General features: G+C 47.3%; 1 protein-coding gene across 4 annotated transcripts in view; it reads right to left on the bottom strand.

The window, feature by feature from the left end:
* LOC144932485 (disks large-associated protein 2-like) overlaps positions 1-9,245 on the bottom strand; it is a 173,813-nt gene extending 164,568 nt beyond the window's left edge. For 3 of the 4 annotated variants that reach the window (XM_078856604.1, XM_078856605.1, XM_078856607.1), the window contains exon 1: positions 8,768-9,244. The gene's annotated coding sequence lies outside the window, so the exon portion shown is untranslated. Of the gene's footprint in view, positions 1-8,767 lie in introns of all 4 variants that reach the window. The other variant, XM_078856601.1, reaches the window with a different exon arrangement.
* Positions 9,246-17,333: the final 8,088 nt, after the last annotated feature.

Below are 17,333 nucleotides of genomic sequence, written 5' to 3'. Positions count from 1 at the left end.
GTCGAGGCAATAGGGCCCATCGCCCTTCCTGTTGCCATGATTGTGACGATCGGAGAGTTTCAGAAGCTTCAGTGAACAGCCCCTCCGAAATAACGATCGTCTCGTTGTTAAATTCTTGACGCTGTTCTTCCCTTCACGCATCCTCGAGTTATAAAGAATGTTTATTTTGGCCAAATTTGCCTTACAAATAATGTCGTAACCTTCTTTTTCCGAGGAAGGCCTCAGATTAGTGTCAAGACACTTTTACTTTTGACGATGACGCTGCAAAAGGCATTTGGTCAAACACCCAATGAGTATTTACAAAACTGAAAAGTGGGCAAAGAAGCGCAGAGAAAACGCACGCTTGGAATGTCTGGAATATCAGCAAGAGGAACACTCGAATGAGAGAACGCGCACGACGTGATTCAGACGGGTCCGAAGATTGAGCGTGTTGGGGCACGACACGCGGCACGAGGGATCGATGGTCCACGGTGCCCCGCGTACAATGACGGAGCGACATCCGATTGCTGCGTGGAAGGCGCCCGGTGAGAACGTCCACCAAAAGGAGAAGAGAAGGAGCGGCGAAGTTGACCTCGCGCGCAAGGTCACCGAGTGGACTTTTGCCACGAATCATTCCAGAACCGTGGCGGTTTGTGGGTGGTGGGTGGGGGAGTGGGGGGCTTCGTCCAGCAGTGGATTGAGCGCAGCCGATAGCGTTACCCCCCCCCCCCCCCCCCCCCCATTGCGTATTGGTGGGAAAACGCTGCAGAAGCACCCGCAGCGGCAGCAGGGGTGGCTGCGGGATGGGGGGATTGCGGGCAGGCATCGCCACGACGTCCACCCGGCAGGCCGCCGCCGCTACACCGAGGACGTGGGGCTGTGACGCGCGGCGGCGCGACGTGGCGTGCATGGCGATGCGTGAGCGACCCCGCGGGGGGGAGGGGGGGGAGGGGCGGGGGGGTTGTGTGGGGGCAGCGGTGACGCGGGGGGCGGGGGGGAAGGGCGGGGGGCGGGGGGGGGCGGGGGGGGGGCGGGGGTTGTGTGGGTACAGCGACGACGCGCAGGGCGCGGACAGCGATGACGCCCGGAGCCCCGACGACGAGACGTTAAATACCCATCGGTGAACAAGACGGTGTGTGTGTGTACCACAGTGCTAGTGTGTGTGTGTACCACAGTGCTAGTGTGTGTGTGTACAGTGGTAGTGTGTGTACACCACAGTGGTAGTGTGTGTGTGTGTACCACAGTGGTAGTGTGTGTGTGTACCACAGTGCTAGTGTGTGTGTGTACACCACAGTGATAGTGTGTGTGTGTACCACAGTGTGTGTGTACCACAGTGTGTGTGTGTGCACTATAGTACTGTGGTTTGGTGCAGGCTGTGTGTACCAATGGTTGTGTGCAGTGGGAGCGGTGGTGCAGCGGTTAGCGCGCTGCCCTACGAACCCGGCGTCCCGAGTTCGATTCCCGCTCACGGCCAACACCAGTGACGATTATCTGAACCGGTCCGGGGCCTCCCCCAGGTCGGCTCAGCCTCAAATGAGTACCTGGTGCGGTGCGTAAACATCGCCACTGGGGGAGACAAAGGCGGCCGGGCGTGGTGCTGGCCACCCACCCCCTCGTGTTCCGTTCCGGCCTTCAAAGGTGCTCGCTCACAGCACTTGCCCCCTACAGTCTGTTAAGGCTACACGGGGGGTTTTTGCCTATTGTGGTACCACAATAGGCAAAGAGTGTCCTGTTTGTCAATAGCGGAGTCTGTGTGCGTGTGCCCGAGCGGTGTGATGTGTGTAGCTGAGGCTCCAGTGGCGGAACGACTGCACCACATTACAACGACACGACCGAAGTTCACACGTCAACAACTGGAAGTGGTTAGGGGCCGTCCATAAATGACGTCACGCAATTTTGGACGATTTTTGCCCCCCCCCCCCCTCGTTGCACGGCGTCACAAAAAGTCAGACCCCCCCCCTCAAATGACGTCACAAAGCTCTGCCCCCCCCCCAAAACATATATAAAACATTCTTCAAATCGCTTTAAATTATTTTCATTGTAGTGCGTATTTAATGTGGCGCTGCACTCTGGTGTTGTAGGAGAAAACATTTATAAAAAAAAGACTATTTTGATGTGACGTCACATTTCTCAACCCCCCCCCCCCTCGTAACACATCGTCACAAATGCCTGACCCCCCCCCCCCCCAGGTGCGTCATTTATGGACGGCCCCTTACTCATTTTATCTTCTCCGGAAGGGATGACAGGCCGAGTCTATGCCCACCAGCGATTGGAACTGAAAGCCCCTTCCGAGTGTAGACGAACACAACCCCGCGTTCGATGTAATATTTACAACACGTTTAATATATGCATATATCGAGAATCCACTCGTGAATATATCCGATGCATTACGAATATATAAAATTCACGGAAACCGCGCCTGCCACACTGATCAAACAGGCTTGGCTTAAATAAAACCAATATTGCATACATTATTTATCTCGCTAAGGAGCAACAGAGCCACATTGGTATTCTCCGTGTAGCATTGCACACACACCGACATATGGACACAGTGCCAATAACATTGGAGTTCTGCTTGTTCAAGGAAACATTTAATTTACAGAAAATAAAATAAAAACCGTTGCTGTAGTTTTATGCTTGTGAAACGAGTTGCAATTTCCCGTGCTCCTCCACACGGATAATTGCCTGTAATGTCAGTGCTGCATTATTTCCCCCGTAAATCTTAAATATACAGTGCTCGTTATTGAATTCCACACAGTTGTGCCAGTTGAAATTTACAATTGGGTATGGAACGGTGGCACAGTGGTTAATGCACTGCACTATTCACCCCAGGGATCTGGGTTCGATTCCCGACGGTGGCTTAGATTAATATTAAGTGATACCTGAATCTGTCCTGCGTGTCTCCCCCTTAACCAACTCACACTGACCAGCGTGGTGAAATATGGGCAAACACCCCCTCACACCCACTCCCAAGTGGGTGTGACTTGGGGAGACCTTCATCCAGCGAGCGTATTTACAAAGGGCTCAACGTTGTTATTCATATTTAAATTACAAATTGTGGCCAGGGTAAGTTCTTGAAAATAAAGCCTTTCTGTCAGAGCAGCCGTAAGTATATTAATTATGATTATGCTCATACGTTATTACTGTATACAACTTGCAAACAGTCTGCTAAAACCTCAAGTACTTATTCCGTCATTGACAATCAATTTTTTAAAAGTATTTTACGGCTCTACAGACGAATGACTCGAGAAAAGTCAAGTTGTAGTCTATTTGCATGTGATAATAGAGAGCCATATTTAGCCATAGACTCGTGGGATAAGTGCTGCTAGCAGGCACCTTTGAAATGAAAAGCATAGTACAACGGCGACGGTATTCTGATGCTCACCACATTGTGCCGTTTATCCGTTTTTGGCCGATTCAACATAGCGGCGGCTCAGGCCACGTTCTGTACACAACTGCGACTGTTTGCGTGTGTCGATGACTGGAATCGGACCGGTGACTTAGCTATAGAGTGCACGGACTGGGGTTCCGCGAATTCGGAGGGGCGGGTACACCAGGCTTCGCAGCTGGGGCTGAAATTGGACATGGGGAGAGAGAAGGGCCCATTTCATTCCTTGCATGAAGTCCAATGCCGACCAAGCTAATCCTCGGAATCGTACCGATTACGATGCTGCTGCTGCCGCCACAGAAATAAAAAGAAAGCCGATGAGACCCGATGGGAAAAAGTCTCAGCTCGTGGTCCGAAGGCTGAGCACCGCATCAATCTGCACCAAACACTGCAGGTCCTCGCGGACTTTGTATGGGATTTTGTCAGTTCCTACATGGAGGAGGACGTGTGTTTGTTTGTGTGGCAGTGTTTCCAAATCCTGTCTACGAACACCTCGGGACCAATGGATGGAAACCATGAGATTGTGCAACGGCTAAAAAAGGGCTATCATTCGCTAAAAAGTATAAAAAGAAGAAAAAAAATCTACTTATTTTCAAAAGCATGCCTTAGAATATGTATTGACAGATGCCTTTTTTCTGAAGAAGCTCCCAGAGCATAGAGCTACGCGTCGGACATCACGGGACGCAGTATGACTTGAACCCCGTCGGAAAGCCATGCAGCACAGCCGTAAAAAAAACAACACGGTCGTGTAATTATAATTAAAAGGATACTTATCAACATTTAAAGAGGCTGCTTTGTCAACGATACGTACAGCCGTCAGGAAACAAATGGTAGCAATAGGGAACGGTGGATACCCAAATTTAAATTGCCACAAACGTGGTTCCATTGAGCTGGTGGCCATTGCAAGGCTGTGTGTGGGATATGAGCAAAAAATGGTGATGTCATCTTGCCATGCAGAGTATACAGAGATTGCTATAAGTGACAAGTAGTTGCCTCTTTCACTTTACATCAACTCTATTGCATAGCGTGTAAGTCTTGTTATGGCTTCCCTCTGCAAAGGAAACGTGAAGCCTGATTCATGAGTTGGCAAAAAGACAGGTTCCCATTGGAATTTGGTGGCAAAGATTGGCCAAATAACTGCTGCTTGCTGCCAATTTGGCCATTGTTTTGCAGAAACTACCTTTTCGATAAATACACGCATCAGGGCATTGTTGTCTCCAAGGGCTATTGTCTGGTCAGATAAAGACACCTCAGATAAGAATTATCCCCACTCCTCAAATCAGCTGCGGTAGCAAAGTCGACATGCTTGTGTTGTTACGTGTCTTCAAGAAATGGCTTAAAAATGTGAAAGGTAAAATGTCTTAAAACTAAAACTCACCTCTAAGAAGCGCCCCTCAACTTCTTAATGTAAACATTTAATTGATTTTGACGTCGGGGCCACTGAAGAAGCTCGTGGTTCTAATTCGGTGAGTAGATATCCCATTTCGGGGTTTCCAGTCCCAAGCAGCAAAGGGGTAGATGGTTTCACATAACAACTGGACTATAACAGAAGCGGCTTCATCGGAGGTCCTTTCACCAGACAGCATCATAAAATCGATGCAGTTTTGTCAGAGGAGAACTGGGCTGGCAGCGAGAGCCTGACCACTGATGACCTACAGGTCAACTCCCGAGTAGAAAACAATCAGGTAATCCACCTGCGCATTTCCCATACAATTGTAAAAACCTGAAACGGGAGTGCATCGCTCCACCATACTGGAGCCACAATGCCGTCGCTAGGCAGTGGACCATCTGGAATGGTACGTGGTCCCTGCATTTGAAAAACTGCAAACAACAGCACGTCGCTCCACCGAATAGGTGCCACACAGCCTGCTCCTGCAAGATTGGACGGTGGAATGTCCGGGTCAAATGTCCTCTCCTTTTGAGAGAAAAAGAAATGGGAGAGGCGTCAACCCGTCGGACTGGAGCCACACAGTCTCCACTACCTGGCTGGGTCTTGCGATGGTCGGTGTGGTACAATGTCTCCTGCAGTTATAGAACTCCAGCAGACTGGAGTCACATAACCACCGCTGCTAAAAACAACTGTGCATCGGAACGTCTGGTAGAAAGTACATAGTCCCTGCTGCTCAAAAAACCTGGCACGGGAGCATCGCCAACCACTGAACTGGAGCTAACATAGCCACATGACTGCCAGACGAGGAAGTAGAACATCTGGTGCGATAGCTATGGCTGGGTGGGTGACTGAGGTGGTGGGGGTTGGGGGCTGGGGCCGTAGGGGAGGGCATCCATTAAGTGGCAATTCCCATGGCAGGTGCTTGTGTGGGGCTTGGATGATGCGTCCGTGTTCTCCTCTCCTTAATACTCTCCCCAGCTTTAAATTGCACAGACGTGGGTCTGTCCCTAATCGCAGATAAAGTCTCGGAGTGGATTTCAGGTCGCCAAATGAATAGGCGTGCGGTAATAATAGTAATGTCAATACCGTATCAGTCTGCACGAATGTCTGGATAATGCTTCGAGGAGTGTTGGGTACGCTTGTATTTGTGCTTGTGCCGAGTCTCACCGCGTAAACAAACACAGCATGTGATACACGCATACCAATTCAAATTTACAAACTGTAGAATAAGGATGGTATTAAATGTGCCAACTATTGCATGGGGGAGCAGTAAGCTGCCTAAATATGGTGTGCCATGCACACTGCTATAGACGACTGATATTGGCTAGGTGATGGCAGTACAATAGCGAGATGTTAACTACCTCGCCTGGTATATAAGAGGTCGTGGGTTCTGTCCCAACCCTGATGTCTGTATATTTGGAGTTTGCGTGTTCTCCCCGTGGTCGCGATTTTTCTCCAGGTCCTCCTGGTGTTCCCTCCATTTTTAGAAACATGCGTTTAGAGTATGTGGCTGCTACTATAAATTTCCTCAAGATAAGCCACTTCGTTGAGCTATCATTTGTAGCCAGGTCGATTTTGAAAAAAGAGCTATATAGCTCAGTGGGCCTTACCTGGATAAAAAAAAAAATTAGTACAACAACGTATTCTTAAATCTAACCGTGCATAATTATGAGTCTAGATGCCATAGTATATGTGGGTGATTTTCTCCAGGTACTCCGACATCCTACCAAAGAGTATGGATTCCTGCTGTCACGAAAGCTTCAAATCAAGACTGCCATATACCACTCATTTATGGAATTGGCCAGACATGCCGATCTCGGCCCACCCCCCCCCCCACTGAAAAAGTCATGAGACTGGGGCTTTCGTGGGTACATAAACGGCATTAGTATTATTAAATATAAACAATGCATTTTGTGGAAAGCCACAGATCACTTACTTAAATGGTTGGCTGTGTCAATAAAAAAAACACGGATACATTTCCCTTGCGTTTTTATTTTTATTTTATTCAAACCTTTGGAAGAGCTGCATGGGGGCACTGTCCAATGAGCTCGGTGACCTGACTTCGATTACTGACCACGGCTAACATCCCCATGGTGGCTGATATCCACCAGCCCTGGGTCAGTGTGGGTTAATGATGACCAACATGGTATGGGGGAGGCCATCATTCAGTAGATAACAAAAGGCTAAAAATAAGATAAATGATTTGCATTTGTACTCCCGGACAAGTCAAAGGTGTAATTTCTCCACCCTCAGGGTTGAGGACAGCACACATCTATATCTGTTGGCTTCCCTGAGTCACGAGTGGTAATTCCACATTCACATGGCCAGTCTTCTCACAGGAATTCCAATAAAGTAAGAATGGAGCTCACATGCATCTTACTGCAGCGTAACTGCAGTTCTGCCAACGCCGAAGTATACATCACAACGAGGATAAACAGTTTATAGTGAAATATGAATTCGTTACACACTGCACGTGGCAGATGTTTGCTAAACACATCCCACGTAGTGTGAGAGAACGCCAATCATATGCAACACCTCTTGCGTGGAAAACACATGCACACATGGAAGACGTGTAGTTGTGTACCAATCATCAGGCGCATGTAGTGCGGAACGACTTAATTTGTAATGTAATCGGAGGAGATTGACAAACACGGAAATGCGGACCGTTGTGTGTCACAAGGACTCATCATCGTGAGCCATGAGCAATGCCTCTGCTGGATGAAAGCCTCCCTAAGCCACAAGAACTGAGGTTTGGGCGAATCTCTGATATTGTGATTACACGTGGTGCCTAATTGAACACTGTACGAGCACACGTCGAGCTACATAAGGGGCAATAATGGACATCTGTATTCAATATTCGTAAGCGCACAACGCTCTCACGCTGATAGATGGGTGATGCGTGAGAACGGCCAGTGGAGGGCGTGAGATTGACTCGTGGCAGCGTGAGGACACAACGGGTGGGTTGAGGGGTGGGTTGATGGGAGGGGAGATCGGTTTGTTCGGTGTGTACAATGTTTCCAGTATAAACAGAATCTCTCACACGTTCGTCAGATTTGGGACTGCCACGGGGCGGAAAAAAGAGTGACGTTTAACAGGTCTCAACCTATTCACACGTACGTACGCAGTGTGTGGCAATTCTTGTAGTCAGGGCTTTAATTTCAGCCGTGATCTGTTCGGATTGGCTACTCGAGAAAATAATGTTCGCACTCGGCACACCACATCCAATATGCGTCTCGCTATGTCTGTGCCACATCCGCCAGTCTCCCAGCGACCCTGGGAAATGTTATTTTGAGAGCTGAATGAATGATGTGCAGCGGAATATGGTTATTAAATAATTTGATATATATATACTTAGGAGGCGTTTGTATCTCATGATCCAAGTGATGTATCGCGTGTGAAAAAGCAACGTGGCGCAATTAAAAAACGTAACCAGAGCCTCACAAGCACACGCAGACTCAAACTTAATATGTGCACCTCCGCAGGATGATGTCAACGCAATCTCAGAATCTACAGGCCACCCACCATCCAGCTCCATATCTCCATCTCGCCAGCGACATCACCGCCACTGTCGCCACGACCATGACCACCACCATCATCATCATCATCCACAGCAACGGTATCATCATCACCATTACCACCACAGAATGATTGTTCACGCAACAACCGTCCCGTTGCGCAGCGCATGTGGTAGGCAAGTGGCCGACGAGCAGCAACAGCGATAACGAATTCATTTTGAATCGCGCTGATAACAAAGCAAATAGAAATATAACAACGATTACTGGCGGAGAGGGGTGGGGTCACGACCGGGAGACCTCGACAGGAGCAAAGCAGCGAAGCAAAGGGCAGGGAATGCAAGGGAAGAGAAGGGTACGACAGGGAAAGGAAGAGCTAGGGAAAGCCCGCACTGGGGGAAGGGCAGCGAAGAGAAAGGCAGGGCAGAGAAGAGGGCAAGACAGCACAAGGGAAGAAAAAGACAAGGGCAGGGCCGGCATGGGCAGGGTTGTGCTTACCTGCCGAGGCGACGGCGCTGACCAGCGTATCGAAGAACCGAGTCCAGACGCGCACCGTTCCGTCTGACATCTCACGGCTGCCAGTGCCGTCTCTCCTGGCTGGCATGGTCCCCTCGTGCGCCTTCTGGCTCCTTATGCATTGATGTGTTTATTACGCGTTCCGTACGTATCACAGATACATGTATATAAATATATAATTATTGAAAACACACAGTCGCCTAGTCCTGCTACTGCTGCTGCCGTGTGTGTGTGTATTGCCTAGTGCATCAGCAGAGATGAGCAAGGATTCGCTGCGAATTCACCTATGCTGATGTTGTTTATATTAGGAAGTCGCACGTCACTGCATGGAAACGCAGAAATATCTTACAAATAAATACCCGTACGGCATTGCAACCGCACTCTACGTAATATTCATCAGAGCGGACCCGGCTGGCTGTACGCGTAGCTGCAAAAGCGAGGCTGCAATTGTGTGGTGGGGCTGGAGGGATGAAGTCAGGGAGGGTGGGGGCGGTGATGTGATGTGTTGGGGTGGGAGGGGGAGAGAGAGAGGGGGGGGAGAAGAATAAATCGGTGGAAAAACACGGAGGTGGATTTTGAAGAGTCGCCCAACATGGATTGTGGAACGGCTGTAAAAACACCCTGCCTCATTCGTTATTGATAAACCCATCTCATAGCGCGTTTCATACACTCCAGGCCATGCGAATCATCATGGTCCGCCTTTCCGTGGTTACCAATCTTCGTTTAATAATAATGATACAAATGCAGTGGTATGTCGATCTACTGCTGGACGAAGGCCTCCCCACGTCCCGTGTCTGTCATCACAGCGGTTGTTTTAACAATGATCGTTGCGGGATGATGAAGACGAGGGGGTGAACTACCACTGGTTCAGATATCATTCGCAAATTATGTCTGATGTTAGCCATGACCGGAAATCGAACTCATGATAGCCAGTTTTTTTTATGTATAAATCTATACACGCCGCACGCACCCGGAGATTGCTGAACACGTCTTCTGTGTGTGTGTGCGTATGTATATACGTGTGCGTCTCTCGTGAGGTGGAGGCCGCTGATTCAGATTGAAACGCATTGAAGGCGTTTCTTAAATTTCTATATAATGTGAGATGTGTTTTGCCCATTAAAAGGCGCGTGCCGCGTGTGACGCGACTTAATTTGCGTTTGAATGGAGACAATTGATGGATACGGCAAGGCGCGTCGTGGTGGGTGGCTTGAGTGGACGAGTGGTTTGAGATTTCCTGATCAAATAAAGAGATCGCCGAATGATGGAAATTCTAATGATGCACACGGGGAGGGATTAGAATGCTCACAATTCGGCACAAATACAGCCGGTCGAAACGTGAAACATTCAAACGACAACATTTTTAATTGTTGGCTGCCAAAAATATATACTGTAAAGCCTGCGGATTAAACTGGTTTAATTTATACAGGTAGGGTCGGCCTAAAGTTCTAAATATCTGATGTTTTAAGGTAAAGGAGCAGCCCGACAATGATTTGCTCGTGCCACTGCTGGTGTAAGAATCTCCAACAGAGAGCGCTATAGAGAGCCCCTCAAGTTTAGAGGGTATTTGGCTTACTCTTTCACGCTTGGAAGAGGAAGGGATACCCACACTTTACCCCACCACACATGCAACCTGGCGATCGACTGAGGTGCATTCATTTATACTGCTGGGTGGACAAAGATGGCGGGGGGGGGGTATTACATTTGCATATTAGTAGATGCCATTCGTCCAACAGACTGGTCCCCAGTTATACATTCTCTGTCAACTCACATGAACTCCGAAATAATCGAATAGCTCATTTGTTCGTTCACCCGTCTCACCCCCCCCCCCCCCCCATCAAATCGACTGTAACAGAGAAATGGGGATAGAGCCCTGTCAAAAAGAAAAAAATTCCCCTCCGCAAACCCTAGGGCGCCGAGATGGCGAAATGTTAACTACCTCGCCTGGTAAACAGGAGGTCGTGGGTTCGAGCCCGATCCTGATGCCTGTATGTGTGTAGTTTGCACGTGTCTCTCTCCCCGTGGTCACGTGGGATTTTTCTCCGACTCCTCCGGTTTTCCCCTCCACATTTAGAATCACGCGTTTAGAGTATGTGGCTGCTGTACGTTTCTACGCGATAAGCCACTTCGTTGAGCTATCATTTGTGGCCAGGTCGCTCCTGAAAAGGAACTGTATAGCTCAGCGGGCCTTACCTTGGTCAAATAAAAAAGTAGTTTAGTTTTGAATTGTTATCGTGCCAACACCAGTCGTTCATTAAACTGCATCGTATTCAATTTCGATTTAAAGCTTTCGTGACTGCAGGAATTCATATTCCTGGTTCTTTCGGTAAAGTCACGTAGAAGGGAAATAATAAAATAATAAAGGACGCTGTCTTTCCGACAGCTCTGTTCTTCACCTGAGGACGGCTGCTTGCGGTTGTGGCCGAAACGTTGTGAGAATTTTATTTTATTATGTTTTCTTTTTATTATTTCCCTTCTGCGTGACTTTACCGAGGGAACCAAGAATATGCATCGTATTAGCCCTCCAGCACCCTGTCGCCTTTGAGATTAGGTGCAATACCACGCTCTGTCCGTCAGGCGGCACCACCACTCACTTATTCTCATGGCTTATGTTGATGTAGAGCAGGGGTGGGGAACCTTTTTCTGCCAAGGGCCATTTGGATATGTATAACATCATTCGCGAGCGAAACAGAATTATCAACTTAAAAATTAGCCTGTTATATTTGGTCAAACATTTAATTAACTCACCCCTAATGTGATGGCTGGAACTGCTTCTCTTTGGTGAGGCGTGTGATATTAGCTGGTATTGATGATATTGCTACTCGCAACTGCTTTTCCAGGTTTGCTCCTAGATGTATTGAATTTCGAGTCCAGCCTGCGGTTGCCTTGGCAGGGCCAGACCAAATTATTTCGCGGGCCTTATACGGCCTGCGGGCCGGACGTTCCCCACCCCTGATGTAGAACAACTATCATTTTGCGCTGTGGTGGTTCAGCCAGACAATTGCGCCAGGAGTGTATCACTGTGACGCCTCTTTCGTGATTGAAAATCGCCCACTGGGTCGTTATACGTTGCTTGGTTCTGTTCTGGATGACCAAAGTCTCTGTACAGTGGCCGGGAATTTTCAATTTGTGCATCATCATCAAGTACTGCATACCTCATTGGAACCTCATTTGCCAGTAAAAAATATGATAATTGTTTTTTTACCCTTCTATCTGGCAACAAAACTGACACCTTTTTTACAAGGAGTCATGTTTGCATAGACCACAATACCTGCAGTCATAATGCAAACAAAAAAACATAACTCTGATGTCTGCATTGTCCTTGAAGTTGATTGGTCCACACCCTTTTGGCGTCATCTGGTCCAACCCATGTGAGACTAGGCTCTAAGGAAAGCTGTCTCGGGTGTGGACCAATTAACTTCAAGGACAGTGCATACATTATCAGAATTATGTTTTTTTCGTTTGCATTATGACTGCAGGTACTGCATACCTGTCAACCACTTATCAGTACCTACCTTATTACAGACCAATTCAGACCTTATTGGTCACCCGGTGCCCTTACGGATCTCAACGTTCATACTAAAAATCCCATCGCAAGGAAGAAACACAAACAAATAGACAAAACATTTTTTTGCCCGTATTGAAACGGATGTACGCCGTATGGACCTGAAATTCAATTTTCCTGTACAAGAATACGGGTAAATCGGATGGGTTGACAGGTATGAGCACTGTACTGTATCCCCATCGGCTGCTGCCATGGTTTGTGCAGTTGATGTGGGCTAGGGGTTGTGGCCCAGCAAGCTTCAGCAGCAAGATCAAAGCCAGGAATTTTCTGCGTCGAGTTTTTCACGATGCGTTTTTTTTTTGTTTCGTGACTTACCGTTCACTGCAATTATAACGCGGTGAAAAATGTTGCTTTGGTGGCTGTGTTTCCATCTCGGGTATGTTGCACGCATACGAGTGTCCAGAGAACGGCGTGCATATGAGAGGATAACGGAGAATATGCAAATGCCACATGGTACCAAGTTTGCCCCGGTTTGCCTCGGGAGGGTTCAGAAATGTTTCCCCTGTATTCACCACGGTTGAATGTCACAACGAGTGAAGGGGCAATTTCCAGTCGCTTCAATCAATACAATATTTGTACGGCGATTCGCGTATCAAATGCGATTTCATCTTTTTTTAAGTCACAGTGTCTCCCGAATGCAGCGGTGGTGCAGTGGTCGGAGCACTGCGCTGTGAACTTGGTGAGCTGAGATGGATTCCCCGGTCGCAGCTAACATCAGTAGCGAGGGGAACTGTGATTGCCACCCCTCCCCCCTTCACCGACAATCTTACTGACGGGCGTGGTGAAGAACGATCAAACAACCACCGGGACTCATATGGCGTGGAAAGGCCTTCATCCACAAATGGAATTGGAAAGAAAAACAAGTGTGGCCCTTCCTCTGCGTACGCTATCATTTAGCCTTGCGTCTTTTGTGTTTTGACGGGGAAGCGATTGCACAAATTACTCAACGCACTCGTCAACAACACTGACTTAGTCGATGTTTTTTTTTATAGAACCGCCGACGTTTCGAGAAATAGACCTTCATAACACGTGCGTTGAGGGGAGGGGGGATTTGTGTGTGTGTTAATGTTACTTTGTGCACCGCTGCCAATGCAGCAGCAGTAGCAGCAGCGGTTTCACCCACCGAGTAAACTGTACCAATTAGACACACATCGGCCTGTCATTTGCGTCTCAAAATAGAGTCGCTGACGCAAGCGGGTGACGTCACCGGTTCATTAACGCGAAACAATGGCGCGTTCACGAAGCGCGTGTAAGTTGTTGTTGTTGTCTCTCTCTCGTCTCTCACACTTACCCATTACCCCCCCACCCACCAGCTCCTTCTCCCAGTTCGCTACCCCCCCCCCCGTGCCTCACCCACCACTCCTTACTTAAGTTCTTCCTCAACGATCAGAATCATAATATTCATACTGGAGGAATCCGATAAGCTGACAAGCTCTTTTTTTCACGGATGGCCAGTGGGGGATAGGTCAGAACGTTACAACAACTTCAACAATAACAACAACAACTGATCACCCCTTCTGTATGTAAAAGGGGCCGTCCATAAATGACGTCACGCACTTCCGGGGGGGGGGGGTCAGACATTTGTGACGATGAGAAATGTGACGTCACATCAAAATGCGCAACTTTAAATGAATATAGACAACACGTTCTACTTTATTAAATAGACTTTTTAATAAATGTTTTCTCCTACAACATTAGAGCGCAGCGCCACATTAAATGCGCACTACAATGGCAATAGTTTAAAGCGATTTGAAGCATTTTTATTTTTGGGGGGGGGGGGGGGCAGAGTTTTGTGACGTCATATTTGAGGGGGGTCTGATTTGTGTGACGCCGTGTGACGAGGGGGGGGGGGTCAAAAATCGTCAAAAATCGCATGACGTCATTTATGGACGGCCCCAAAGTACATGTTCCCGCTTGTCGTCCCCACCACCTGGGTGGGAGCGTGAGCCCATCTTCCCCTCCCCCTCTCCTGTCTGTTGATTGTTGCAGGAGCAGAGACTTTGAACTCTTTTTAAATCCTCTATATTAAGTTCGCTTGCTTGCTTCGGACCGTGCAAATCTTTCGGTCGTTTTTAACCCACTTCCCGTGATCCAATCGAGCTGACATTTTCCACACAGTCTCGTTGTGCGTGACAATTAATGTTCGTGAAATTTTTTTTCAAAAATGTTACACTTTTTAGGACAAATATTATATTTAATTACCAATTGCTTAATGGTGCAATGCAATCATCTGACCCATAGGTGGCAGCCATCTCAAGCCAGAGGACGAGAGGACTCTAGCCGCCACGCATATAAAGGATTTATAGTGAAAAACTTTGTTTTTACGGGTTATACTTATTACACCGCCCAGTTCCCGTGCCCCTCATGGTAAGTCGCCGTTTATGCTCTGTATCGGACTGTTTGTTAAAATACACATTTTTAAAAATATATAAAAACAAGAGGAGATACAGAGACGAAAGCAGAAATAAAGATCGTATTTTGGTGGCCTTTAAAGCGGCCCCTGACATGCACAACGTGCGACAACACCCCCCCCCCCCCCCCCATCATCAACATCAGCGTGCTGCTGTCAAACCCCCAATGGTTTCAAATGTGTGGCGGCCCCTCACGCCGATGATGCCTTCTAGGCGAAAGTGGGCCCCCCTCTGGCATTGAGTGAAGAACGCCGGGCCAATGTCCAGCTGAGTCTTGCCCCCTGCTGGTCCCAACTGGCTCCGCGGCTGCCTGTTCTCAACGCGCACTGCGATATTTGAGCACGATACGATGCCAAAGTTCATTAATGTCTTAATTTCTTACTCTATACAACCTTGCAACTACTATATATATATAATTTTTAAAGAAGTGCATTTGAACAAAGAAGTTAATTGGAAACCCAGTTTGTGTGATAATCATTTTATCGATTCAAGAGGCTCTTACCGGGGCTGCAGAGGTCATCGTCCATCTGGAGAGTGTTGATATGCTCTGGTGACCTGCGACGGAGATTTTAACTCGCGTATTTTCACACAGTGATCCAAGCTCTCTGCCACGGCACCACTACGCTGGCTAGAGTAATAACAACAGCAACAATATCAATAACAGCAGCAAAAGAACTGTGAAGTAGATTACAAGTATTTCAGAACTGAACGTGTACCGAAATTGAACATGGGACTAAACAATTAAGGTACAGCCCTGAAAGTAGTTGCTCACACCACTGCTCGTGGAACTGCTCTGTGTTTGGCTTACTCTTCCACGCATATGACCTGCCGATCGACTGCATGTGGTGGCGAACCCATTTTTTACACCACTGGGTGAACAGAGGTGGTGGGAGGGCATTTAATTTATGAAACACGTGCCTCGTTTAAAGTGCCGCACCGGGAGATGGAATTGAACCGGCGACCTTTGGATGGCAGGTCCAGTATGGCAGCATACCGGAACACAAAATGACCTCTGATTTATAAAAATGTGTGAAACAAAAGAGAAATTGGACAAACATCCGATAAATATGGCTTGTTTCGTCCATCACTGGAGCAAAACTTTATGCTAAAGTCACTCCAAAACATTATAAATCACACAGCGTATTGACTTTCAATATATCAAGAAGTATTATATTTAGCCAGAGGATTCACATTTTCACTTCGCCTCAAAGACCACCTTAATTGAAATAACACTAAATCACTACGGGATTAACATTAAGGCTAACTGTGGTAAAAAAAAAACATGGCACATAATTGCGAGGCTGAATTGATTCTACGAAGAAGCCCACTTACTCATCATCATCCACGGTAAATCCACTGCTGGATGACGGCCTTCCCAACCAGTCGCCATCTCTCACGGTGCCACGATGCAAGAATCCACCGAGCACCTCCATCACACCAGCAAATTCCATGACTCCATCTCCACGATGTGGATCCTTTCGCACACGTTCCATTCCTTGGCCCTCCATTAGTCTTCATCTCGTTGTTTATAGCATTGATTTGTACAAATATTTTATCATGTAAAATGTAGAACTGAGAGTATTTAGTCGTGTGTTTCTATACGTGGTATTTTATATTTTCCTTTTGTGTGTGTGTATGTTTTTTATATAGTGGTTATTTTCTTACATCTGATTTCGTAACCCAGATCTCCTTTGACAAAAAGGCTTGTAACCTCAATGGGCTCTAAGCTGGGCGTGAATATTTCTGTGTCTGGAAACAGTACTGCAGGCCCTGTTGCCATTCCATTTGAATCTGGCTACGGTATACGGTTTGCCAAAGATCTATGGAAACTAGTACGTGTAAGATTAAGTCGAAGAGGTCAAGGAATTAAGTAATAAGGAAAGAAACAGGGGGTCACCGATGCTGTTGTCAAGTCAAAAAAAAGTGGAAATGGGTAGGACTGCGTCACGAGAACAACGGCACGACAACGTGGAGACCGAGAGACGGCAAAGATGAAGAGAGGGGGACGGTGTCAGAGTTGGCAGAAGGGGGGCAAAAATAAAGAAAGGGAAGGAATGCAGGAAAATATTCTTAGGTTTTTTCGGTAAAGTCACGTAGGTAAAACATCAAAATTAATGAAAATAAAATAAAATAAAAACAAAAATCACGACGTTTCGGAGGCAACACAAGTCTAATCTGGCTGTGACGGTCCCACCTGATGACGGAGACTTGTGTTGCCTCCGAAACGTCGTGATTTTTGTTTTTATTTTATTTTCATTATTTTTGATGTTTTACCTACGTGACTTTACCGAAAAAACCTAAGAATATGATTCCTTGCAGTCACGAAAGCTTCAAATCTAGAATGCAGGAAAATATGCGAGACCTTGCACCAATACAGAGACTCCTCTACTTACGAACGAGTTAGGTTCCAGTGATCTGTTCGTAAGTCGATTTGTAAGTCCAACTTTACTCCTGTCGATTACAAACAAGTTGTATAATCTCCTGTAGATGTAGATGCCACTGGTTCTTCATGTTCTGCAGATGTAGATGCCAATTATCCTTTGGTGCTCGTGTTTCCTCTCCACTCTCTTGAAAA

The sequence above is a fragment of the Lampetra fluviatilis genome, chromosome 5 (genome assembly GCF_964198595.1).
Source record: "Lampetra fluviatilis chromosome 5, kcLamFluv1.1, whole genome shotgun sequence".
Classification (NCBI taxonomy): Eukaryota; Metazoa; Chordata; class Hyperoartia; order Petromyzontiformes; family Petromyzontidae; genus Lampetra; species Lampetra fluviatilis.
Note: the sequence above shows the minus strand (reverse complement) of the source record. Positions and strands in the feature narration are given on the sequence as shown.